At 47.5% G+C, this 25,768-nt stretch overlaps 1 protein-coding gene and 1 long non-coding RNA gene across 10 annotated transcripts in view; one reads left to right on the top strand and one right to left on the bottom strand.

Moving 5' to 3' along the window:
- Nucleotides 1-16,666, bottom strand: part of Npas2 (neuronal PAS domain protein 2) — a 178,812-nt gene extending 162,146 nt beyond the window's left edge. For 5 of the 9 annotated variants that reach the window (XR_010054596.1, XR_010054597.1, XM_039083582.2 and 2 more), the window contains exon 1: nt 16,529-16,661. The gene's annotated coding sequence lies outside the window, so the exon portion shown is untranslated. Of the gene's footprint in view, nt 1-15,803; nt 16,327-16,528 lie in introns of those variants that run through there. The other 4 variants (XM_039083584.2, XM_063267162.1, NM_001108214.3 and 1 more) reach the window with 3 other exon arrangements.
- On the top strand, nt 5,105-6,023 carry LOC120094671 (uncharacterized). The gene is made up of 2 exons (XR_005489111.2): nt 5,105-5,219; nt 5,712-6,023. It is a non-coding gene; the product is annotated as an uncharacterized LOC120094671 (long non-coding RNA).
- Nucleotides 16,667-25,768: the final 9,102 nt, after the last annotated feature.

Genomic DNA, 25,768 nt, shown 5'->3' with positions numbered 1-25,768 from the left:
AGGAGGGGTGGAAATAATGTAAATATAGTATATCAAAATCTCAAACAAAATAAAAATAAATACAAATAGTTCAGAGTCAAACAGAAGCAAAGAGAAGCTGGTTCTTGCTATCCCAAGAGCTTTTAAGAACTAGATAACTCCCCAAGGCTAAAAATTGTTAGAAGACCAGTGAGTGGCAGCTGAAGGCTCTGGCCAGTCCGTCTGACCTGAGTTTAGTCCCTGGGACCCACGTGATAGAAAGAGAAGTGACCAAACTGTTCTCTGGCCTCCACGGGCACCAGTGCACACGTGCGCATCAAGCACATCTTTCTTCCTCATCCTCTCTTCTCAGGAGGAGCCCTGTTTCCTCCTTTTGGCCCAAAGAAGACAAAGGGACTCACTTAAAGAAAGTTCAGCTCAACTTCAGTCATGTAGGAAAGTAACTCCAGACACAGCCACAACTTCCTTCGATACTTATTTTAAAAACCACTGCAAATAAAGACGCAGCGCTTATCTAAAAACCGGAACCGTAGCCAGGTGTAACAGAGTGGGCTGTGACAGCAGAGGCGACTCTCAAGAGTACAGCATGGACATACACTGGGGCTCAAGGTTCTAAATCCATTCCGCGAATCCAAATGAGTTCAGGTCTTTACTTTTTCTGCAACGTTCTTCTCAGGGTGTTACAATTTACCCTAGAATGTCAGAAAATTCTAGAGTGTGTCTTAGTCCTGTACCACCCAGATGCCCGAGAGCAGCCTAACTCACTTAGAAGTAGCAAAGGAGTGTGGTCACCAGTAAAACTGCACAGGGGGTGCGCAAAGGTGTTCTTGACCCATTATTTATCTTGGGGGGAAAAAATCCTACCGCAGGACTAAGCAACACCTTTTGTTTCCCAAGTCACCCGATTCTCTCATACTCTTTATGCAATCCTGTGGCATTTCTGACTGAATACTCCCCTCTCTGGAAAAGCTGAAGAGGAACATTCCATGTGTTTACCTCTTTCCCCTGGCAACTGTAGCTCAGAGGGCCACTTTGAATATGGACATAGCTGTTGTACTGTGAATGAGGGAGGTACTGATGCCAAGATGCAGAAACATCTATGCCTGTGGAACTGGTTAGGAAGCATTCACTTGGTACAGCCACCCCTCATGCTATGACGTACATCTCTAACATCCTCAAAGGCCCTGTATTGAAAGCATGCTAACTACCACTTGGAGCTAGCAGTGGACTCTTAAAGAGGTAGGGCCTAGTGGGAGAAAGTTGGACTTTTCCAGAAGAGGACTATGGAATTCCTGTTTTTCTCTTGTTTTTCTGGTCATGAGATGAAAAACCAGCCCCATTACATGATTCCACCATGTATCACAGTAGGTCCCCAAACAGGGCAATCGGTCATGGACTGAAACTTTCAGAACTGAGCCAAAATAAACTTTTTCTATTTATTGTCTGTCTTAGAGTTTTTTTTATAGTAAAAGCAAGTTGGAAAACACACTTGACATGCATTACTGAAACTCTGGGGTACTCTGGAATCATTAACTCAACACATTGTTTCATGTTTTACTCTTAAAAACTCAATCTGTATCACACCATTGGTCTACAAAGCAACTTTTGTCTACTCTTTTTCTATCTATCTATCTATCTATCTATCTATCTATCTATCTATCTATCTATCTATTAATGTATCTGTCTACTTATGTAGATATCTATATATCTATATATGTATGTATCTATGTATATATATAAGTATCTATCCATGTATATATTTATCATCTATGTAGCTATGAATCTATCTGTATGTATGTATATATCTATGTATCTATCATCTATGTATCTATGTCTGTCTGTCTGTCTGTCTGTCTTTATGTATGTATGTATGTTTGTATGTATGTATCCATTCATTTATCTTTCTGCAGTGCTGGGACCAAATCTATGGGCTTCATAAATGCTAGATATGTGTTCCACTATTGAGCCATATCCTTCAGTTGGCTTGTCACTCTTTTTATGTGACACCTTTCCTTAATTAATTTGATTGTTGGTTTCCTAGAGTTTTGCAAACAATATATGCAAGCATTCTTGTTTTGGGCCCTTTCACATGCAGCCTGAAATAATTCAGACAGATGTCACTAAAGAATTCTGAAGGAAAAAAATAGGGATTTCTTGGGCTCCTTCTAAGGAGGGGCTGAGTGGCTAACTTAGACTCTTTGTTAAGTGAGATTGTAGGGCTAAACTTCATGTTGTGTGTGCCTATGAATGTCAGTCATGAGACAAGAAAATTATCTCGCTGTTTACAGATTTTGTTTTCAAAAATGGCAGTGGCAAAGAGGTTGACAAATATAGAACAGATCTAAATGGAGTCCCTGATGCTCCCAGACAGGAAGGTGTACCTCTGTTTACAGCTTCCAAACTGTCAGAGGGGAAAGAGGGCAGGAATATCCTCTCCTACCCTTAGCAAAATAAGCAGACCTCCTCGGCATTATTCCTCCAGACTTAAATTAGGAAATAACCTGGAAAGTATGATTGCTGGCACTGGAGAGATGGTTAAGTGGGTAAGAGTGCTTACTGCTCTTTCAGAGCACCAGAGTTCAATTCCCAGCACCGTTGTCAGCTGGGAGTGAGGCTCATAACTGCCTGAAACCCCAGTTCCAGGAGATCTGACCCCTTCTTTGGATCGTCATCTGCAGTCCCATGTAACATCCCTGCACAGACACATAGACACACATAACTTTTTTTTAAAATTCAGTCTCTGAAAATTCTGTTATCGAAAGGCCAATAAAGCTTTGGTTATATTTCCCTTTGTATTACACTGAGTGCACTGTGGTTTGCATTCACCTGGGAGGGTGTGTGTTTCACCACAACCCAAACGACTTTTAGAAGACACTTCTAGCAAGTTCTCCACAGTTGTCTAGGCACCTGGGATACAGTCCAGGTGAAAGGTTTGTTTATAAGCGTCCTAGTGAGGGTTTTACTGCTGTGAACAGACACCATGACCAAGGCAACTCTTGTAAGGACAACATTTAATTGGGGCCTGGCTTACAGGTTCAGAGGTTCAGTCCATTATCATCAAAGTGGGAAAGCATGATAGCATGTAGGCAGGCATGGTGCAGGAAGAGCTGAGAGTGCTATATCTTGTTCTGAAGGCAAACAGGAGAAGACTGTCTCCCAGGCAGCTAGTACAAGGGTCTTAAAGCCCATGCAATGAGACACCCACTCCAACAAGGCTGCACCTCCTAATGGTGCCATGTTCTGGGCCAAACACATAAAAACCACCACAACAAACATGGTACCCGAGGTAGCTCCTATTTTTTTTTTCCCTCAGTGACTTTGCAGCTGAGCCTGGCTGAAGGAAGTTGTATCTGACTCTGGGAAAATGAGGAGTGACAGAATGGACGTCCTGATTTAACAGAGAAACGATTCGAAAATCAGGTTAGCTACTCAAAGACAGCAAGAAACAGAATAATGGTTGTGCCCTAAAAAGGTTATCCTGTGAGCAGTCGCTCTCTTTTGTACCCTTTCCCACACGTCCTCCTCCTCCTCCTCCTCCTCAGGGTTGAATGGCATACGGACACCAAATTGCCCACCCCCGGCGTGCGCAATCACCACGCACTTGAAAAAGTGCTTAAGCTGAAGAAGGTTGTACTTTTATGCTCGATTTGTTCTAGACGCAGTCTCTATCTTCTTGGAGGTGGCATTTCAGAAAAAAAAAAAGAGTGAATAAACCCTGGTTATTCTATTTTTGGTCCCTTTTTAATAAAGGGCTACGTTCAAGCTCTGACTCTACTGAGGTGAGTCATCTCACTTCTGGGGCCTCAACACTGCCCCCAAGAGACTGTCACAGAGTCAAAGGACAGTCAGATGTGTGTGGAGGTGATGACAGAGACCTCTCCACAGGCCCTGCCTCTCCCTGGTGATACCTGGAGCTAAGGATAGTCTACTGGGATCACTGTTAGAGGACGAATGATAAGGAGACGCCCAGATAACAAGCAGGTACCAACCCTGTGACTAACCCTGCTCTGCCATGAACCTGAGGACTCCTGAAAGTTGTTAAGGTAAACTCTAGCTGGACAGGAGAATACATCCTGGTGTCTTATTACACATAGTGTGTGACAAGGCAATGAGGAATTCTTTCTTGAAAGTGCATGTGTGTGTGTGTGTGTGTGTGTGTGTAGATATCCACAGTAGAGGATGTCCGGTCCCCTGGAGCTGGAGTTGGTTGTGAGCCACCCCATGTGAATGCTGTCCCTTTGCCAGAGCAGTGGGCACTCTTAACCACTGAGCCATCTCTCCAGTCTTGGGAAAACACCTAATCTTCTAGACAGCTAGAAGAGAGGGTTTTGGATGTTCTCCTCGCAAGGAGAAGTGTTTGAAATGATGGGTAAGCTCTTCCCAGAGCTGACCACACACCATATATAGATGTATGGGGGGGGGGGAACACACTGTATTCCCAAAGGATGTACAATCATCTGACAGGTTTTAAAGTTTAAAAAAAAAAAAAAAGCACCAGGACCAAAAGCAACCTGGGAAGAAAAGGTTAATGTGCCTTACACTTCCAGGTAATAGTTCATCGCTGAAGCTGAATGAGGGTATGACAGGAGCTCAAGGCTTGAACCAAAGCAGAAACCATGGAACAACGCTACCTACTGGCTCGCTCTCAAGCTCCTGGTAAGCTACTTACCGTTCTTACGAGGCCCAGGCCTACCTGCCCGGGAATGCTGCTGCCCACTAGCCTGGGCCCTCCTTAATCAATCAAGAAAATGCTTCACAGATACAACAGCAGGCCCATCCAACTGAGGTAATTCTTCAGTTGTGAATCCATCTGCCCAGGTGTGTCAGGTTGGTAACAGAACTGGCTGGGACCGTGAAAGTAAATATTTACTGTTTACATAGGCACGGGGTACAGGTTGTTTTTTTTTTTTTAATTCACTTGGGAAGTTGGATGCCAACAACTGATCGCCAGGAGTGTCTCTGAGTGACACTCAGAGCCAGCCTTGCCCTAGTTTCTCCCCGTTCTCCCTGGTCTACAGAACTCTTTGCCTTCCTTATCGAAGTAGACTCTTGTCAGAGCACAGATTGTGGCGAGCGCGTGGAGAGATAAGGGGACACAGGGCAAAGTCGGCCTTTCTGTCTACAGCTTGTCCTTTCCAGGCTTCTGGGTGGTACAGGAGTTGGCTGCAGCTGGAGAAGCCCCATCATTCCTGTGGACGGACTGGCTGGAACCAGAGCCAGAGAAGCCCCTGATTCTCCAGGTGAAGAAACTTCCTTGGGTCTGGGTGGAGGCAGGAAAATATCCAGCCACCCAGCAGGCCTAGTGCCACCTACAAGCTCCAGTTTCAGGGTTAGCACCTTTGGCCTTGTTCCCCTCTGATTTCTACTTGAGAAACAGGAGCAGCATGACGAGGTGATGACTGGGATCTTTTTCTTCTACCTCAGACCACCATATTAGCCAGACTACTGTTATCACTGAAAATGGGCTTAGTTTTGCTCTTCGGAGAATTCTGGCACAGGAGAGAAACGGCGAGACCCCTCAGGGTGGGAGGAACTCAGACTCAGTAACTCAGGCCAACCTTCTTTGGAAAAAAAAATTCAAGTTCACATAAAGTAATCCAGGTTAGGTTTGTCACACATAAACAGTCCCACACAACCGATAAAACTCAGAACCCAGGGGAACTCCCAGAGGTTATTTGATTTGGATGGCAATCTCAGGCACAAAAGGCTATCACTGTACTTTGTTCTTACAGATGGGTAGAGCCTTGGAAAGCAAACAGGGCGACCTAAAACAACGGCCAAGGCATCCTGCATGTTTCGTTTCTACTGCGACTTTTTCACTTTCCCCATTTCGATAGCTTTCGAGAGAACACCGAGCTATGTTTCCCTTTGAATTGTGTGTGCATACAGTGTGCAGAGTCTAGGGAAGAAAACAAAACCAAACAAGAGCCTCATTGAAGAAGAAGACATTTTGAGGCTGGTGTGTTCTCCCCACCCTGTGTGCAGGCGTTTGAGGCTCAGGCCATAACAGCAATAAAACAACACTACTCCTTGTTTTCCTGGAACTCCATAGTCAGCATCCTGTGCTTTTGATTTTCAGCTTCTCCTGTTTTTATTTCCCTTTTATGCATGTAAAAAAAGGGATTCTTAAGTGTATGGGACTTGCCAAGGTTATTTGGTCAAAGCAATGGGGTCAAGGAGGGAAAGCTTTCAGTTATGGGCCACAAGCTGTCCCCATCAAGCCATACAAAAGCACGACTGACCCATGCTACAGTAGAAGCTATGATTGAAAGCAAGGTCATAGGTCAATGCTGACATGCCCAAGGACAAGAAGAATGTTTTTATGGGCATCTAATTGAAGCACAGACACTAGAGATATCAGAGAACATCAGAGCCAGAGAGATGGTTCAGTGGGCAAAGGGACTTGCCACCAAGCTTGACGATCTGAAATCCCAGAAACCTACACGGTAGGAGAGAAACAACTATTGCAAAGTGTCCCCCGACCCCCACCTTCAAGTTGTGGTGTCCCAGGAGAGGAAACAGCAGAGCCTCTTTTGCTCTTGGATCTGCTCTATCTTGAGTGTTTAGCGATGTCCTTAGTCACAAGTTTAAATGATGGAGGGGTGTGTGTGTGTGTGTGTGTGTGTGTGTGTGTGTGTGTGTGTGTGTGTATGCTGGGCAGTTGCCTAACCTCCATGCTGTTAGCATCTCCTTCTCAGCCATAACCCAAGTAATTACTTACAAGGCTTCATCTGGGCTGCTCTCAGCTCCAACCAAGCACCCTCGGTGCCATGTTCTCTTGGTCCAGAGGCCATGGTACACTCCTTGCTTCTCTATCTCATGATGGCTCTTCTCTCTCTCCTGCGCACTCTTCTAAGGCATGGCGGCTCCCTCTCTGCTCCTTCCTCATGGTCCTGGGAAACCTCAACCTCACCTATGTCTCTTCTCCCCAATTATTGGCTGCTGGCATCTTTATTTACCAATCAGAATTAACTGGGGTCAGGGCCCTTCAGGGTCTTCCATGCAGACTCCCCCATGTAAACAGTTTTGGGGGACCCAAATTAACATTAGAATAAAATCAGCATTAGACCAAACCCACTACACACACACACACACACACACACACACACACACACACACACACAGAGAGAGAGAGAGAGAGAGAGAATAAATAAGTGTGATAAAGATATAAAAAGAAAAGTCAGTACATCCTAGTGAGACCACCTCAAGAGGCAACAGAGGAGGCTGAAGACTGTCATTAGTGGTGACATGACACAAGACACAGGGGAAGGCTGAGGCAGGAGACTGTCCACAGCAAGTGGAGGTCACCCGATGGTCACACTGAACAGCTACTTTGTGAACACGTGTTGTAGAAGTGAGAAACACAAGAACAGTTCCATTTTTAAGTGTTAGCATGGTTGCTTCTTCAGTGGGCTTTCCTTACTTCCTAGGTTTCAGGCAGCAAGAGGATAAAGCATCCACGTCTGAAGCTGGCAGGCAGTGAGCTTTGGGTAGGGGGAAATGCTGCTGCTGTTCTAAGCACAGAGCCCGAAAGAGGAAAACCGCTGGAGCAGTGGTTCTCAACCCGTGGGTCTTGACCCATCTCACAGGGTTGGATACAGATGTCCTGCATCTCAGACATAGATACTACGATTCATAATGGGAGCAGAATGGCAGTTACAAAGTCGAGGTGAAATAATTTTACAGTAGGAGGCGTGAGGAACTGTGTTAAAGGGTCACGGTGCCAGTGGGTTGAGAACTGATGCCCTACAGCGTCCATATGGCGGCAGGTGATTGTTGCTGACCCCCACATACAGTCTGCTCCTCATGTCCTCCAGTTCCACCTCAACCACAGACTGGAGACACTTGGGGAAATGTCTTCTCGGCTAAACATGGAGTCGCTTGTTTGTTGCTATGACCTAACAGTGTGTCGTTGACCTGCACAGCAGTTGTGTCATCATACGGAGGATGAGTGCCGCACACGTGATTTGAAGGACACAGGTGGATGTGTGTAGGCTGCATGCAAACATTATATCAGTTCGTAAAAGAAACTTGCGCATGCTCAGATTTGGGTACCTGCATGAGTTCTGGATCTGCCCCCAACCCCCAAGTCCCCAGGGCACCAGGGATCACTGTATGTCAATCAACACACATCAGAACACATGTGGTGTAAGCCAACATGTCACCTTGCTGCCTAGAACGCTGTCATCTTTGTAGACCATGAAAACTTCCTTGGGCTTGTGCAGTATGGAATGGCAGAAAATCAGCAATGCTGAGGCCAGGATAACATGTGAACCTACTAGGTGAGTGTTGGGGCAGGCCAGGATAACATGCAGACCTACTAGGTGACTGTAGGGGCAGGCCAGGATAACATGTAGACCTATTAGGTGAGTGTAGGGGCAGGCCAGGATAACATGCAGACCTATTAGGTGAGTGTAGGGGCAGGCCAGGATAACATGCAGACCTACTGGGTGAGTGTTGGGGCAGATTTCTAAAGAAACTGGTGGTTAAGGATGACTACCAAACTGGCCCCAAATGGGAAGGTAGAGCAAGTGCTGTTTGCCCATAGAAGAGTCAATGTGAGGGTTTTCTGTCATTCCCCTGAGGGGATAGCTGCTGTCTGGTAGGGGCCAGTTAGTTCTTCTCTCCAACACTGAGTGCCATGATTCCTGGACGTGGTGGCACACACCTGTCTCTTGACATTCAAGGCCAGCCTGGGCTACACTGTGAGTGTGAGGTCAGCCAAAGCTATATAAAAGAAGACTATCTCAAACAAGAGTAACAACAACCACTACAGAAAGCCTATGTTCTTGTCCTCAAGAGGTCCTGGAGGCACAGGATACCCTCACACCACCCAGAGCTCAAGCTTTGCAGTAGAAGTCAAATGGGCACATGTGGAAGAAACTCCTGATCCGAGCAGCTGCATATCGGGTCCAACGGTGTCACTGAAGCTCTTCAGGGAGGAGAGCTCTACAGGGAGCCACTCAGAGGGAGGAGCAGGACCTGTGGATCTGGGCCCTGAGAGTCCAGCATGCAGAAAAGCGAATGAACATGAAAGAAAAGGCTGGTGTGTGACAAAGGGGAAATCCAGAAATGGAATGAGCAGTGGTAGAGAGGGGGCAAATTATACCATAGTCACCTTGGTCTCTCTAGCCCAGTTTCTAGACAGTCCCCACACCATACACATAATCTCCAAAAGGGAGGCTGAGAGCAAGTGTTTTGTGCCCATTAATTAGCCTGCTGTATGGCAGGGAAGAATTGTGCAGTTCAGGAGTGAGAGTAGAACAGTGAGTGAACCTCTGTGAGGACAGACCAGGCGACCCAAAACCACTTCACCATGACTCTCCACATGAAAGGTTGAGATTTGGCAGAGGCGAAGGGACCCAAGCCCCAGAAGCAGCTCAGACATGTCTTCCTGGTCTCGAACAAACTTCAGTTTGTCCCAAGCCAGTAGCAAAGCGAAGCTCACATCTGTATGAGACGACAAATCGCATAGCTGGCTTGAAGGAACAGAAGACAGCTACACAGTGGCCATGCTCTTTGCTCTGAATGAATTTCTTCCACTGGCCGTTGCTAAGAAGAAGGCAGAGGGGCTACAGAAGCAACAGATTCCCAATCACGGATCTGTAGTCATTGCAGGAGCTGAGTCCAGAGCTACAGCCTCATTCTTACCTCTACCACAAACACAGCCCCAACCCTGGGTTCAACACTGTTCCTCTTACTCCTATTAGATCTTGGTCTCCAGGGAAACAGGCCTCCTTGGCAGGGTCTATGAATGGCACTGCTGTGTCTTTTAGAGACTGTGGTGGTTTGAATGAGAATGGCCTCCATATGATCATGTGTTTAAATACTTGGTTCCCCATTGGTGGAACTATTTGGGAAGAATTAGGGGACGTCACCTTATTAGAAGAAGTGTGTCACTGGGGGCGGGCTCTGAGGTTTTAAAAGACTCCATTCCCAGTGTGCTCTCTGCTTCTTGCTTGCAAATCAAGATGTGAGTTCTCAGGTAGTCTGGCAGCCACACATTTGCTCTGCCTTCATGGACTCCAGCCCTCTAAAACCATAAGCCCAAATCAATCACTTTGTTTTTATAAGTTTCCACAGTCACAGTGTCTTATCGTAGCCACTGAAAATTATACAGACAGAGACAGAACATAAAAGCGTTAATGTGGTATTCACAATGACTGGTAGGGTCAGGGCAGAAGTTGACCTGTCTTCCCCTGCCTCCCTCTAGCATAACTCCTCAAAAACACCTCTCCAGCTCCAAGTGAGCCTGTCCTGTCCCAGATGCTGTCAACAAGAGGCTGATCTGAACTCTTTACCTGAGAAGAACTATGATGATGCCCACATCCCAGATGTACCTCCATGTTGCAAAACAACGGGAAATGGACACCATCTACTTCCAAAGTTGAAAGCATGTACAATGGCTGGGATGCTCAGTGAAAGAGCAAGAGTTGGGGCCAATCTGGGTCCAGTAGGAAAATTCCCACCACAAACCTCTGAGCACAAAGAGCCCTCCCTTCCAGGAAGGAATAAAAAAGCTGGTTTAGTTCCTGGAGCAGCTACAAGCCACACTGTCAGACAAAGCTACCTAACTCCCAACTAGAAGTCCTGAAGGGTATACTGAGTCCATTCAAAAGTTGTTTTGCTCCACCAAATGCACATAGTACCCTGCCTAGTTACCATTGTACAAATTCTGCCCCAATTGTTTGAATCTGCCCCAATTGTATGCATAACTCCCTGCTAAAGTCTACTCAGGGTCATCTCCCCTTGAAGCGGGATGACCCCAACATGTCGGAATGATTAAACTCTTCTTGCTTTTGCATCGATCACCGACTCTCTGAGTCTTATTTCAGGAGGTCCCAGTAGAGGTTCAATTTGGACCTCACATCACTACATCCAGAAGCCCATATCCTTCAAAGCTTGATCATCACCTTCTGAGAAAGTAGAACTTTTAAGAGGTGGGCCCGGAGGAAGGAAATACTTGCTGGCTGAGGGTGTGCCTCCCTCGTCCATTTTCTTTTTACTACCTGGCTCTGGTGAAATGAACAGAATCTTCTTTCACAATCTGCCTTGTTTATGAACCTGAAAGCAATGGAGCCAGGTGACCAGAGGGCACCTCTGAAACATGAGTGAAAAAAAATAAACCTCTCCTCCTTTTAACTAGTTTGTCTCGGGTGTTTTGTAACAGTGTCAGAAAACTGATATAACACAAGACCAGATGAAGGTTTCTATGTGACACTGAATGCTCAGTTTGTTGGTACGGAAGATTCACAGATGCACTTCAGCCCCACCCAGAGAGCCAGGGACAAGATGCTGAGTTTTAAATAAGACTAACCAGCCAGAAATAAGGAAGGAAAAAAAACACTCACTGTTTGCATACCAGAAGTGTAGGTATTGATAAAACTGATGGGAAATGGAGATGTCCTTACTCCTTGGTCATCTCCAAGCTTCCTGTCTCATCTGCCATGCTACTACAGATGGTTCAGTGACCATTTTATTCACATCAGTATACTTGGAATTCACACAATAATCCTGATGGCACACCCAGGGAGCTTACGGATATTTTTCATTAGGAAGGCATCTCCGTGAGTGTGGCCTGTTTCCCCCGGAGAAAGAACTTCTCTATTTGACTTTCCCTTTCCCTACCCTATCAGGAGACAGCATATGCCACTGCTGCCGAGAACGAGACCTCTCTGCCTACTGCCTTTCCCTGAAGGTAATCAGTATTCCTTATGCAGTTCCTCCATGGTCCATCCCATTTTCTTTCCTGTCTTCTCTGGCAGAAGTGGAAAACATCAAAGAATCCAGCAACCCTCATTGAGGCTGTGTCTCATGAGGGCACAAAATATCAGCACATGACAACTGAACCTTCGGAAAACTCAGTTTAGAGTGCATCCTACTACTGGATGGGGACCCGTGGTTCCCTGAAGCAATAAAGCTTTGCTGTGGGCAAAGTGCATAGGGGCACAGCTGGGCCTGGTGGCACGCCTTTGTCCCCAGCACTCTGCAGACAGAGGCAAGTGGATCTCTATGAGATCCAGGCCAGCCAGAGCTACGTACCCAGACCGAGGCCCTGAAAGTGTCTTTCCATGGGGTTTTCTTGGAAACACCAGCAATCCACTAGCACCACTTTCTAGGAATTTCCCAAGAGTACTACAAGGTTAGTCACTTTGACTGAATCTTCACAGACAGCCTCAGTTTCTAAGATTTCCCTTTTGCACCTTTACACACAAGGGAAACACGTCCGCAGTCAGTGCATACCATGCCCCATTCCTTAATTTGCATTTCCCCCAGGCACAGGTAGAAATAAACTCCACACACAGGAACAGGCACAGAAGAGATCTGAAGGTCCGTTGATACAGAGCATAGTGGAGACACACTGACAAGACCGCCAAGCCGACACAGACCAGCAACACGGGCACCACTGTCAGTCACCAATTAGATTGCATCTACCAATGTCCCAAACAAATGCACCTTTTACTCCGAAACCCTTTCCCCTGCAATTCCTGACCCACAAAAACCATGAAATATCGATAAACTGATACGGGTGGGATAAACCACGTCGTTTTTGCCACATAGAATGATACTTTAACGCCGATGTGAGTGATGTCTTAAAAAATGAAGCTGTCTGGCCACACGGTTGCTTTTTAAAATGTGCAGTAACATCTATACAATGAGCTCTGTTCTCAAGTACATGCCTATGTGTTTAAATGCACAAAATGAGTAGCAAGAGTGGGCTCCATGGCTGACTAGTTCCCCTTGAAAGGGGTTGGGGATTACAGGCACTCAGACTGATTTCAGCTACTACTCAGAGGAAACATAACTGGACCTGCCACATACAGAAGTCAGGGTTTAAGAGTGGACCTCCTGGGGGAAACTCCCCTACAGAGACCTCAGTCTTCACCTCTGCACCTTCAGGTCCCACCTACCCAGTGACCCATGGTTACTTAGCTAACAGGCACTTCCCCATAGAGTCCTGTGGAGAGAATCCTTACTTCTTCTTAAGAGCTAGGGACAGTTTCCCAGAAGCCTCTAAGCAACCCCACCTTATATTCTATTGGCAAGCACAGGGCCCATTGCTCACTTGGAGCCAATCACTGTGAAGTGCTACAGGCCCACTGGTATTCCCCTCCTGAGTCAGGTTGGTGAGAGTCAACTCCTGTGAAAAGCCAGGTTCCTTTCGAGTCAAAACTTGGGAAATGGTGGCCATCCATCCACCCGGGTGCGGGGGACCGAGGGGGGGGGGTGGCAGCTCCTCCTGGAGGCACGGCAGTTTTAAAGAACCAGTGTTCTCTCTTCCGCATCTCTGGTTGCTACATGTATGTCTCTTCTATACGTTGTATCTTCTGGCCCATTGTTTAGCACACCCTCAGTAAGCATGTGCTGAAGAGATTAAGTGTATCCCAGAGCCTGCTTGTGTGTAGCACTGAAGCTTCTGAACTAGACTTCTTCCTGTGACGGCCCCACCCCTAACCCCCAGCGACTCACTGCATTCCGATTGCCCGCCCCCTTCCACCTCTCCATACACACTGTTTATTTTACACCAGAATAAAAGGGAAACTCTTCATTCTTGTTCTGAATCACCAAACGGAGCTAGACACTCTGACCTGCAGACACTTAAGTGGCCTCTAGGGGAAATCCGGCTAAGAAATGACTCTTCGCCTAACACAGCCCCGCGGCCCCCAATCCAAAAAAAAAAAAAAAAAAAAAAAAAAAAAGTCAAGTGAGAAACAGCAGGGCCTTAGCTAAAGATTGCGTGGAAAATGTCTCCATTACATGCTTGTGTTCAATAAATGTTTCCCTGTGTACTTCGGTATTATTAATCACCGTCTGACTTGACACAGGATTACTCATAGTTAAGTACCCCATGAGCACTCAGAAACATCTAACCTTTGGATAGTGATTAGCGACAACTCAGCTTGTCTTCCATACCTATTTATCGAGCATCTAGAGACGAGAGGAAAAGATTTGGAGGTGACAGTCCTCAACCTGTCTTTGCTATTCTTTGCTACAAATAGCATGAGGCCAGTGGGGGGGGGGGGGGCGAGGGCGGGGCGGGGAGGAGGGATATGCTAATGAAACGTTCCTGTGAGCCAATGCGGCTTCAAGTACCATTTTCACTATGTAAATGTGAAACTCCATTATACACTTGCCATGATGAAGCCAATTAAACTGTTAAGAGTAAAGCAGCCAAGAGTACTGACTCACTAGGCTATTTTCAACCCCTTCACAATTTGACCTCTGCTGGGGTAGACGGTGCAGTGTGCGGGGGAATCAGCCAGAACAACCGGTGGAAAGTTCACAGGTGGCTCTTGGCATCCAGGTCAAAGCACGCGTGTTCTTGTTTTAAAAATCCATGATGATTTAGCCCTTTGGCTTCTGAGGATTTAATCTAAGCAAAATTCTGGATATATTTATATATATCTGGATTGTATCACACACACACACACACACACACACACACACACACAGAGAGAGAGAGAGAGAGAGAGAGAGAGAGAGAGAGAGAGAGCGCAAAACCCATGTATTAATTTAACCTGAAGAAATTCAACACCATTGGCTCTTGCAATGGAGAAATAGCTACTTTTATAGGTTACCAAGACCTAAGAAAGAAGCTCCCCGAAGATGGATTTAAATCGTGACTTGTTTTTACTGGTTTCACTGTTTGCTTGTTTGTTTGTTTTGTTTTTCATCATGAAACAGCTAGAAATGTTAAGCAGAGACCAAATTGTTACAAACAACTAAGTACGTTCTTTTTAAAAAAACATAATTTTCTATATAAAGGTCATCTCTTCAGTTACCACATAAACATCTATTCTACCAGGAAAACTTCCTGTTAACGCACTAATTGTAAATGTCTCACTCCATTCTCTGGGCATGTCTAATTCTTGGGTGTGCGTATGTAACATTTTATTAATAACGTGCTTTCTTTAGGGTATATCCTTTCCCACTCCTCAAGATGGAACTCTAGGGAGTTGTTGGAATAAAACACTTTTTTTTCACGTCTGCACAGTGGGATGACCTGCAAATAGAGGTATGGGTTTCTGAGGGGAAATGGAAAAAAAAAAAAAGACTGCTGGGAAATGCCAATTCTTCAACTGGTTCATATTTGTCTGTATAAAAATTTTTGCTCTGCAAAATAGTGGCCCAGATCGCAATATCTCTTTTAAAAACAGGATTGTATTTATTTAGGGGTTATTTAAAAAAAAAAAGATTGGAGGTTATTTCTGGCAACATTTTCCTTCAGAGAAATTTTAGCTGCAGGAAGGAAGATCAAGCCAGTATTTGCTCTTGAGTGTGAAGGGTGCCTTCCAGGGCTGGCTGTTTTTCATGCGAGCCACAATTAGTTGGCCAGTTCGCTGGATGGGGACTTCACTGTGGGAGAGAGACATGAAGGTGTTGACAGAGCTGAGTCCTGCTAGGAACTGCTTCAGGACTAACTAACTACCTGGAAAGTCCAAATGGGAAATCTCTCCCATTAAAGAAAACCCTATTAAGGATAACAGAGTCCTAATGATTGAGACAGACTAGCAGTCTCTGCCGACTCAGTTAATAACTACTCAATATTCACCTGTAAAGAAGCAAGCTAACCGTGAACACGGGCGGATCCTAGCGCAGTGGGTAGTGAAAAAAAGCCTAAGGTGGGGCTTCTAGGACCCTTGCAACACCTGTTGAGCGCTACAGCCTACAACTTTAGGAACTAAAGGCTCCCGGGTTTAACCTTAGGAGTTTCTAGAGTCCCTGGAAATGCGCGTGTATACTTAAGGTTTCCATCTTGCTTCGTCAACAAAACTGGTTACTAATTATTTATGAACCACAGAGCTGAAAACAAACTTTCTTACCTTAAGCAGTAAGGAGAGGCGGGCAGAGGGAAGAGGCTGGCTTTGAATTGAGCCTCTTGGTACCTGTCCCTGCCCTCTGCTTTCCACCCTAAGTCGCTTTTTAGAAAAGTCAAGGGTGCACCCCTCCTCTACTTGGGGAGGGGGCACACCTCCCACTAAAACAGTGCTCTAGCATCCAACCCGGGGAGTCCCAGGAGCTGTCTAAGCACAAAGATCCGGCTTTCAATCCGGCCCTAAGCCAAGTCAGACCCAGGAACGCAGTGACACCAGGGCCACGGCCGGGCAACCACACTCGCTAGGCGTCCCAGGCTTCCAAGGTTCAGGATGCATGCGGTGGAGCTCTGGAAGGGCTGCGGGCAATCTTCAAAGATTCTGTCCGGGCACGCAGCACTCATCTAGCACCCTCCGAGCACCCCCGAATCCCGAGGTTCGGGGTGCCTAGTCCTCTCCCTTGGTGAGTGGCTCCGGGAGCCCACCGTCGGTCTGGCTGCAGCGGTCGACAGGACCCGATGCCTGGGGCGGCAGGACCTGAAGTGCGCAGGACTCACCTCCCTGTGCCCCAACCCCCGGGTGCTTGCGCTGCGCAGCCTCGCGCGGTGTCGCGCCCGAGCGTCCCTCCCTGCCCCGCGCGTCCCCAGTGCTAGCGAGCAGGTGACCAGAGCCGCGAGCCACGCGCACGTATTCCCACCCGAGATCGCGCGTCCCCAGACGCGGTGGCCTCTTACCTCCGAGCGGGCCGGGGCGGCCCCGCCAGGCCGGGCACCGACTGGGCCGGGGAGACGCGCCTCCCGCCGCCGCGGGGAGCCGGGCGGCAGGCGGGCTCAGGGAGCTTTTCCCGGGCGGCGGCGGGAGGCGCTGCTCTCGCCGCTGCCGCCGGGGTCTCGGGGCTCCGCGGACGCTGCGCGGGTCCCTCGGGTCCTGCGGGAAAGCCCGCCGCTCGCGCCGCAAACTCTTGGGCGCGCAGAGCCGGGGACCGCTGCCGCCTCCCCGCCCCGCTGCCGCCTCCTCCTCCTTCTCCTCCCTCTCCTCCTCCTCCCGCTCCCCTTCCTCCTCCTCTTCTTCCTCCTAAGCCTCGAGGCTCCCGCGGCTACCGGCTCCCCACCCCCCCACCCCAGGGTCCAAACCCAGTGTGAGCCGTGCACTCAGAGCTTGCCGCAGGGACGCGGACCCTGCGACCCCCGGCGACTCTCCGCGGTGCAGACACCCGTGCGTCCCCAGGGCCTCTGCGAGTCCTACGAGGCTGCTTGGGTGGTGGTAGGGAGATCGAAGTGGGGGTCCGGCCAATATGGTCCGGACTGGGCGCGGTGGAAGAGGGGAGGTTGTGCTTAGCGCAGACCTGGGAAAAGGACCGGGGTCCCGCTAAAGTTGTCACTGGCGGCTGGGGTTGGGGGCGGGTAGCAAAGAATCCCGTGCCCCGGCTTAATGGAACCATCGAAGTGCCCACTGCAACTGTGCTGTCACTGAGTGGGGATGTTTGCTAGAACGTGGCTGTCTCGTCCCCCTTGCCCACGCCGACCTCTAAGGGCAGGCCTATACGCTTCCGTGACTCAGGCCACTGGGGACATGGGTGAGTGAGGGGACACCAGGTGAGACGAGGGGTCCTGGGACGTGAGACAGAACGCTGTTCGTGGAAGTCAGCAGCGGTTGCTAGGGAGGAATAGTCGGCGCCTCCTCTGGGGCGAGCTTAGCTTGTCCGGAAAATGGGTCAAGGATCGGCAAGAACCCGCTAAATGTCCCCTTGTAACCCTAGGGCTGCAGGTCGGGGGCTGCGGCCAGGAGGCGCCCTCGGAGCAGCGCTGGGCCTCTCCCTCCCCGCCCCCACTGCCCTCTCTCCTTTTGCACCAGTGCAGGAAATGTTCCACTGACCTACATATTTTTCCAAACATACGTGACCTTTTTTTTTTCCTGTGGGAGGAGACAGGCGAGAATCCAAGAAAAAGAGAAGCTGTAGAGAGCGGCGTGCGCAAGAACACAGGGAGCCTTTTTACCAAGCTTCTGCAAAACCCTAGCCAAGACAGATGTGCAGACAGGGTTCGGGGAACCGGGGCCTGCTGTTAGACACACTGAGGGGGTTCTGAGCGTGAATGGGGTGATGGGGGAGCCTGCTAGCCCTGCGGAAGAGCTCAAAGGTGGCACCCAAACCCACAACAACCCTGCACTCCGTGGCGGAGATCATGGCGGGCAGGCACCTGGCTAGACCAGCCCAAAGAGGGGAGCCACGTTCCCCGCACTAGGCGCACAAAGATCCCCTGCTCCCTGACACCGCAGGGGTTCAATTCCTGGGGCACGGCTCTGTCTTGGCAGCTCTCCCTGGTCCTTCTAGATCTCACATTCCAGCAAGTGGTCTCAACAAGGAAAGAGCTCCCACTGGCTCCTGGTTCGTCCCCCCCCCCCCCCCGAAAGGGTTCTCTAGAGCTCCTGAGGTTTTAGTCCCATGAGCTAGCCTGATGGTGTTCAAGGCCTGGATTTCTCCTCTCCAGTGCAAACCGGGCCAGCACCAGAGGCTCCTTATTTGGACCTGCAACCCTACACACCGTCAATTAGATGAAAAACACTCACGGAGAACTCCCTCCCTCCCCAACCCCCAGAGTAAAGTAGGTCATTCTCTTTATTTCCCATTTGTATTATTTTTGTCTAATTCTCCTTCTGAAGAAAAAAAAAAAGCACACACACAGAACTCTGAGCCTCCTACAAACCCTGAAGTTCTCGGGCTCGCTTGCTTCTGACTTCAAGGTTTTTGAGGAAAGAGAAGGCTGACTGACCCCTTGTTAGTTTGGAGTTCCCTTTCCAACTAGAGAGGGGGGGAGTATTTTATTTTTCTTTACTTTTCTCTCTGTCCTCACGTCCTTTTCTTTTAGGAAAGCAAGCTTTAACTGTGTCTTTAAACAGTGGCTATGACTAATATCCAGTAGAGATGAAATTGTGTTTCTAACCGGATTTAATGAAGAAGTTAGAGCTCTCTCTCTCTCTCTCTCTCTCTCTCTCTCTCTCTCTCTCTCTCCCTCTCCCTCTCCCTCTCCCTCTCCCTCTCCCTCTCCCTCTCCCTCTCCCTCTCCCTCTCCCTCTCCCTCTCCCTCTCCTTTCTTTCTTTCTTTTTTTTTAAACTTTCTTTGAAAGAGATTCCAACTCCCTCTGGGGACTTGAAAACCCACTGGGATACCTTTTATTGACAAGGCCTAATAACACAGGGCTGTAGTATAACAAGTATTTTCGCCGTCTGTTCTTATTGGTTGTGAGGAGTCTTCCTGATTTTTATTCCTGTTTGTTATGGAGATGGTATGGATGCTGTGGTGATATTTATTCCAAGCCTCACCCCATCTCCGGTGTTTCTTCCCACCCAGGAGGGACTCTGAATGGAGAACAGAGTCCTCAAACAAATGTGCTTCCCCTCCCATTGCAAAGGAGAACCTCCTGCTCTTTCTGTGTGACAGCACACTTCCTTCCAGAGCCCTGTCAGAAACACTGAGAGGGTTCGTGTGCACAGGAGGTTTACAATCTGAGAGATAAACATGACCTACATAGGGTGAGTGACTGGGCGGTTCGGTTCAAAGGAGGAACTTGGAATGGGCTTCTTGGAGGAGGTGGCTGAGCCCTAGGGACTTCGCATCCACAAGATAGCAAAGTCAGGCTAGATCATCATGACGTACACATTACTTAAAGTGTGTGGCACTGATCAAACTGCATTGCTGGGTGTGGAAATTCTCACGTGGTCCTGGTCATTAACCCTTTAAAAGAGTTTGCTTTTGTTGATCAGGTCTTTCAATGGTCCCCAAGTGATCCTAGATATTTTTTCAAGAAATCAAAATGTATGGAGGATGAAAATTTTCATTAATTACCAACATTTCACAATATAAAGAAAAAGTCATCTGACAATTCCATTGGCTCTAACTGCGTGTCAAATCTGTGGCATATCCCAGTTACAAATACCCATATAATTAACTTCTTGGCATAGGGATTGGGTGGCTATTGGTGTCTGCTTTTGGTGACATGTGGTGTGGGCTACTACAGGAATTACAGCACTAGTCTACAGTATCACAGTATCAAATGGAATTGTCCCACTCTTCTAAAAATGAACAAACAAACAAACAAAAACAAAACAAAACCATCAACCCTGTCCACCCCTCCCCGTGCACTAGGCTTTTTCATTCCTTCCGTGGATTGACCTTTCCCAGAATTCCATGTGGTTGCTACAATACAGTGTGCGAGTCTTTTCAGTCCGGCTCTGTCATCTACTCAGCTGCATTTAAGTTTCATCCATGTCCTTTTCACTTCTTTTTAGCACCAAGTGATGTTCTATTGTCTAGACAGGACAGTGTTTTAGATGAAATCTCAGAAAATAATGTTTGCGGTAATGAAAGGTGACATTTATCTAATATTATGCATCAGGCATTCACATTACCTCAGTTCATCTTTAGGAGGAACCCCATAAAATAGTAATTTATGGTTTCTAGCAGCTGGATAGGGTCTCTGACTTTGAGCAGCTCAAGGTGCTCTCAGGCCACCTTGACTAGGGTGACTGTGCTTGTCTGGGCTGCTCCCACCCCACCCAACACACACACCTGTCAGTTGGTGCACAGAGACGCCATCTTTCCTTCTGTGTGAAGACTTGGCTGGCTGGTGCAGAGAGATGAAGCACCGCCAGCCACGTTACCTCAAGCGTCTCTTCTGCTCTCTCCGTTGTGTGTGTTGGTTACTGATTCTTTGGCGTGTCTTTTTTATGTACACGTGTGGGCATGTGCATAATATCCCTTTGTGTGGATATGCTATACGTGGGAAGATGACTTTGCTCTACGGGCTGCTGCGAGCCGCCTTATGTGGGTGCTGGGAACCCAACTCTAGTCTTCTCGAAGAGCACCAAGCGCTTTTAACCATCTAGCCAGCGCCAGATCAATTATGTCTTGTTTTTGTTTTTATGCGACAGGGTCTCACTATGTAGACCCCCCTGGCTGGCCTGGAACTTGCTCTATATACCAGACTTGCCTTGAACTCACAGAGATCCACCTGCCTCTGCCTCTGCCTCTGAAACGCTGAGGTTATAGGCATATATATCACCACTTCCGGCTTCTTGACTCCATTTCTAACCAGCTGTGTTCCAAGTGCTTGAAATAGAACTTTAGAACAAAGAATTGGGGTTGCCCAGAGAGTCACACTTGGTCCAGATGATAATCTTTTGAAGGAAATAAAGTCCATGGATCCGTGGGTACAGGGCAGGCTGGCATCTCAGGGCACTGTTTGGATGTTGGCAATAGGCTGACATGTGATTTTCAAACCCACTCCAGGTCTCAGCTGGGAATGGATGCAAGTTCCTCTCTATAGGGTCCTTGAGTACGGCTCAAGACTCCTTCTCTTGCTCCCAGAATAAGGGACCAGAATAGGACAGTCCAAGGAAGGTGCTTGGTTGAGCTATAACTCACAGGTCAGGGATATATCCTTTCTCACTAGCAAGATAGGAACTGTGAGTGCTCTGAGAATCCTTTAATCCCTCCCACCCACAGAGTAAGCTAACTGCCGCCCGGTGAACCTGTGGAATGTGGGCGGGGCATGTGGAATGTGGGCGAGGCTTTCAGTCTGTGTGGGAAATAGAAGGGAGGCCAAATGTTTGTGTACAGGGTGCTGAGGTAAGGGCAGCAAACGTGGGTGAACTGTGAAGGGGACAGAAGGGCGGGAGGTGGTGTTAGCTCCTGTAATTAGCAGAGAACCACAGAAGAATCAGAGCTCAAGTGCAACCATAGGAGGGTCGATCCTCTCTGTTCAGGGAGGCTTCCACTTTTGCCTGGGGTTGGTGGAGGCCCAGACAAGCTGCTGAGACATGCACTTCTCTAACAAGCACTAGGAGCACCTTTAGGAACAGACAGAGAAAGAGCTGTGCTGACTTTCAAAGGGCCGTTGTCTTAGCTGTTCCCATCCATGTTCCATTTACCTTAGCCATAAAGAGGTGATTCTGATGTTTTTCCACACAGGTGCTAGGAAGGGCATGTGCAACATACACACACAGGGACACATACACATGCACACACATACACACATACACACATATACTTGTACACACATATATACACACAAGGACACTCACATTCACATACATGTACACACATACATGCATGCACACACATGCATATACACATGCACACATGCACACACAGGGGCACACACATGTACACACAGGGACAGACACACACATATACACACAAGGACACACACATGTACACACATGCACAGACACACATACACACACAAAGACACATACACATGCACATTCATATACACACACGCACACACATGTACACACACGTGCACACACACAAGGACACACACATACATGTGCACATGCATATACACACGTGCACACATGCGCACATACATACATGAACACACATGCACACACATGTACACACATATACGCACACGTGCTCACATAATACACCCCCTACACATGCACATACACACTTAGGCAAATGGCTATTTCCCAGTGTGGTTTGCTCGTCTGCCTTGTTCAGCCCTTCTGACTTTGGGGCAACGCTGAACAGTTACGTTTCTCCACTGACAATTGCAGAATCTACCATGTACTTATCCAGGAAGAACACCTAGTGATACGAAATTCATTACGCATAGTTCACTTGAAGTGGAAGGCTAATTATAGAAAAAATGTTCTCTGAGGAGCTATTTATAGACCCTCCCCAGTAGGCAGCAGACGGCGCACTTCCCGTATGGGTATGCATTATTTGATCAACATGCTTTGTTGAAGACTTTGGTGAGAAAGACGCTTTTCTCAATGGCTTCAGTTGAGCGCTGGTGTTGACAGTGAACGTAAGCCCATGATGTCTCGGCTGCTTCTGATGCACCTATGCTCGCCTTTCCCAATGTCTTCCTTTCCAGATCCCTGAAGAGTCTACAGATGTTTCAAGCAACGAGGCTCCACTGTGGTTTTATACCCCTTTCCTTTGTACATTGGTGAGATCCAGGTGGCTGCAACATCCTGGGCTGGGACGGATTACCTGAGCTTTATTTAAAGACTTTGTGCTTAGAAATGAAAGATGTCAGCAGACAGTGCTTGGTCTTCTTGACCGGAAGCATAGTTCTCAAAGCATGTTCCTTGAAATACCAGCAGCATCCCCTGGGCATTTGTTGCAAAGGTGAATTTATGAGCCTCATTGTCCCTGATTTGCCGTCTGGGGCAAACTATATCAATCAGCCTCCTTTTGTAGCTGGTTGTTCTGCTCTTGTGGTTTGAGCTGCTTGGGCAACTTGTGCATGGCCACAGTTAGTAGAGTCACATGCCTTTGTTGAGTTAACTTTTATAACTGCTTTCTGAGGGCAGTTTTTGTTTTGTTTTAGACAGAATCTTGCTATGTACTTTGGCTGGCCTGAAGCTCACTGTGCTTACCAGGCTGGCATCAAGGCAGAAAAGCACCTGTCTCTGCTTCCTGAGTGCTGGGATTCATGGTGCACGCCACCACACCTGTCCCCCTTTAAAAATGTTCCTACAGGGCAGGCATTAGATTGGAGGACCAGAGGGTTTCAGTTCCTTGTAGTCTGAGTATTCTGCTATTATGTTGGCTTAGGGGCACACAATCGGGAGATTGATGGTAATTTTAACATGTCACCTCGTCCAGTCCCCTCTTCCGAGTTCCAAATTCATTTTCTCCCCTCCTCTCTACATCTGGTACTCACCTCTTCATTGCTCACTCACACCTCCCTGTGGAAATGAAGTGTTCTAAGGCATTCTCCTGTATCTGACTTCTCCAGCAATCTGTCAGGACATTCGGCCAAGCAAGTATACATCAGAGCATTGATGGGGTCTTCAGGCTGTAATTTTCCCATAGCCTTAACAGCAGGGAAACGGGTCAGAGAGGGATCCCACGCAAGGATGGAGATGTAACTCAGTGGCCCAGCTCTCGCTGAGCATGGTGTATGGCTCTGGGCTTGATCCTGATTAGCAGGGAAGAGTGTTAAGGGGGTGATTGGCCACAGTGACGTCAATGATTACGTGAATCAGATTCAGTGGGTCCCACCTGAACTCACAGGAGCTGGTGGTCTAAAAGAAATCATCTGGGCTGTCAAGCCAAGAAATAGACATCTGTAACTGAAGTAATACAACGATATCAGTATAGCGTATGGGTGACTGGCAGGAGTAAAGCATCAAGGGATTACAGTGCAAGCCCAGACATAAATATTTATATAAATGTCTATATTATGTATAAATATTTATGTTATAGATCCTGGCTTTTCAATGAGAAAATTATTATTATTATTATTTCTTTTTAAAAGAGTAATGCTGGAACAAGTGTACATGAACACACAGAAGGCTGAAGTGGAGCCCTACCTCACACCATTTAACAAGTCAGCATGGATTGCACGCCCTCATGTAGACGATGAAAAATGTGAAAAAAAAATGCATCTCTAAGGCCTTGCCTTTGTCAAAGGACTTTTAGTTATAACGTTTCTCCCTCCCCTCAATCCCACAGACAACAACCACCACAAAGCTGGATCTCTTTAGGTATGAAGATTGTGGAAATACCATTGCAAAATGTAGCAAGACATGTAGCAGAATGGGAGAGACTGTTTTCAGCCAGTAGTAAACAATCACCCTTAGTCATAGAGTCCCCGGGGACCAGCAGATGCCGGGACCCCTGGACCGCGTACATCATCAAACCTTCCATTCACTCTAGGTTTTCCCAGATGTTCTTACGATAAAGCTTAAAGGTTATATTGAGTGCAATAAGAAACAAATAAAAGCTGATAATAAAATGGGTAGAATTAAAAGAATTACTATAAGACAAAGTTATCTCAAATTTAAGAGTTATTTATTTCTGGGAATTTTTATTTAATATTTTCCACTGGAACCAAAAGTACAGAAAGCAAAGCCATGTCTGGATAAGGGGGTTTTTGTATCTGGAACATAAAAGAACTCCCACAGCTAAAGAATAAAGGACAAATAATCCACTCAAAATGAGTGAAGGCCTGAATGGACTTTTCCCCCCAAAAGACGTACACTGGACCTGTAAACGAATAGTAAGTCATTTGATATCATGAGTCACTAAGGATATGCAAGCTAAAACCACAATGAAATTCCATTTCATATTCATTAGTTTGGCTATTGTGATAATTTTCTATCAAACACTTGAGAGGAACAGTTTAGAGGGAAGAAATGTTTGATTGGCTCCAGTTTCAAGGCTGCTTGGATCCATTGCTTTGGGCTTGAGGTAAGGCTGATTATCATGGTGGTAGGACCTTGTAATGGCTGTTCACCTCTGAACTCCCAGGAAGGAGAGAGGGAGAAAAGAGAGAGAGGCGCAGAGAGACAGAGACAGGGAGACAGAGGGACAGAGAAATAGAGACAGAAGCGGAGAGACAGAGAAATGAAGACAGAGACAGAGTGGCAGAGGCAGAGAGAGACAGGGAGGCAGAGACAGAGAGGCAGAGAGACATAGAGACAGAGAGAGACAAGGAGACAGAGGTGCAGAGACAGAAAGAGACAGGGAAACAGAGAGACAGAGACAGGCAGGGACAGGGAGACAGAGACAGAGAGGCAGAGAGACATAGAGACAGAGAGAGACAAGGAGACAGAGGGGCAGAGACAGAAAGAGACAGGGAAACAGAGAGACAGAGACAGGCAGGGACAGGGAGACAGAGACAGAGAGAGAGACAGAGACAGAAGGGCAGAGACATAGAGAGACAGGGAGACAGAGACAGAGAGAGAAGGAGAGGGACAGAGAGGGACAGAGAGGAGCAAGTTATGTTTCCATAGTATGTCCCAAGTGACCCACACCTACTTCCCCCAACTAAGTCTCATTTTCTCTACTTACTGCCACCTCCTGACAGACTCATTATCACCACCAAAGGGCTAACCCAGTGATGACATCACAGCCTCAGGATCCACTCACTCCTTCAATGCCTGGTTCCATCAGCCAGGGACCAAGTCTTCAATACATGAGCCTCTTGGAGAACACTCCATATCCAAACCA

The sequence above is a fragment of the Rattus norvegicus genome, chromosome 9, assembly GCF_036323735.1.
Source record: "Rattus norvegicus strain BN/NHsdMcwi chromosome 9, GRCr8, whole genome shotgun sequence".
NCBI lineage: Eukaryota > Metazoa > Chordata > Mammalia > Rodentia > Muridae > Rattus > Rattus norvegicus.
This window is presented reverse-complemented; position numbering and strand designations above follow the sequence as displayed.